The 1759-nt window shown below is 46.8% G+C and overlaps 1 pseudogene; it reads right to left on the bottom strand.

The window, feature by feature from the left end:
• Positions 1–1104: 1104 nt before the first annotated feature.
• Positions 1105–1222, bottom strand: LOC126291664 (5S ribosomal RNA; annotated as a pseudogene).
• Between the last annotated feature and the right edge of the window lie 537 nt (positions 1223–1759).

Below are 1759 nucleotides of genomic sequence, written 5' to 3'. Positions count from 1 at the left end.
ATGCGGGCACGGCCTTTATATTTTATCCGATAGTTATATGGCAAGTAGCAAGTTGATTGCATAGCTGGATGATATGTTTTAATGTATTGTGTATAGGACTCATTGTTTACATCAAAGTCAGATTAGTTCCATACTCATGGAAGAACCGTAGGAGACAGACGCAGGAATCGTGCATCGCCTTTCTAGGCCGAGTCATAGTGGAGGAGATTTTCCGTTGCCTTTCTTCGACTTATTAAGAAGTGTCTAGTGTGTATCTGTGTCATGTGGATGACTGTGATAAGTGGTTATATAGTATTCATTTATTTATTTGTTTTTGTGTTCTTATGTATGAAGCTAAGGGAGAGGGTGAAACCCGGTGCCGGGACGTAGTTTGCTCCTCCTAAATAGCAACAAGCGAGCTGCCGAACTTAAAGGCTCCAATCTGACGGACGCATCAGTATCGCTTGATAAGTATTGCGGAGCTGACTGAAACTACTCGAGGATATTGGCGCAAAGACTGGTGGTCAGAAACTTTTCGCCACTACCTCTCCTTCCCTTTGCGACCAAATACTGGCAGTGAAAATTTTCCACCACCAGGACTCGAACCGAGTTACCTCCGAGTCGAACTCTAACGTACGCCGTGCGTTAGGGACGTCGGCAACGGAGACACTATTTAAGTAGATATGCGAACATTTTCTTTTGAAAATATCGTTCAATCAACTAAACTTTAAGCTGTCAGCAGCAAATAAACAGCAGCTACCTAGTAGGAGGAGGCGGATGTTATTTCTATAGCAGCAGCTCTTTCACTAATTTACTTGAGTAAACATAGCTGGCATGAGCATTAAGCGGTGTAGGGATGATTTATCGTCAATATAGGATACAGATAGAGTTTCTATGAATCTGTTGTGTTTCGTTAATGTATCAGCAGTCCGTCCTCAGGCCACGAGTGGCCTACCGGGACCATCCGACCTCCGTGTCATCCTCAGAGGAGGATGCGGATAGGAGGGACGTGGGGTCAGCACACCGGTCTCCCGATCGTTATGATGGTATTCTTGACCGAAGCCGCTGCTATTCGGTTGAATAGCTCCTCATTTGGCATCACGAGGCTGAGTGCACCCCGTAAAATGGCAACAGCGCATGGCGGCCTGGATGGTCTCCCATCCAAGTGCCGACCACGCCTGACAGCGCTTAACTTCGGTGATCTCACGGGAACCGGTATATCCACTGCGGCAAGGCCGTTGCCGCCGTTAATGTATGAGGGGCGATCAAAATGTTTTCGTTTGAGGACGTTGCTGCACTGTATATATTAAGTAGCGAGACTCCGATGTGGGTATATGAGCACCGACATGGTGAGTAGGCAAGGGATGAGTGTGGCATTTGTGATTTTCCGACGTTTATTCAGCAAACGTGGGAAAGTGAAATATGGTTATGTTATTGCCAAATGTGTCCAAATAAAGTCAACGTTTGTTGTTCTTTTCTTAACTGCCGTACGACAAACATCGAAAACATCTATCGGAGAACCAAGAATGTGCACGGGACAGCATTGCTGTCGAAAACCACAGTTGTGGAATGGATGCTGCTGCTTCACTATAACGCACGTCCCTACATCGGAAATATATATGAAGATGCTATCTGTTGTTTCGGACATGTCCGAAAGAACAGATAGCCGGCCGCGGTGGTCTAGCGGTTCTAGGCGCGCAGTCAGGAACCGCGCGACTGCTATGGTCGCAGGTTCGAATCCTGCCTCGGGCATGGATGTGTGTGATGTCCTTAGGTTAGT

Source organism: Schistocerca gregaria, chromosome 1 (assembly GCF_023897955.1).
Source record: "Schistocerca gregaria isolate iqSchGreg1 chromosome 1, iqSchGreg1.2, whole genome shotgun sequence".
Classification (NCBI taxonomy): Eukaryota; Metazoa; Arthropoda; class Insecta; order Orthoptera; family Acrididae; genus Schistocerca; species Schistocerca gregaria.
This window is presented reverse-complemented; position numbering and strand designations above follow the sequence as displayed.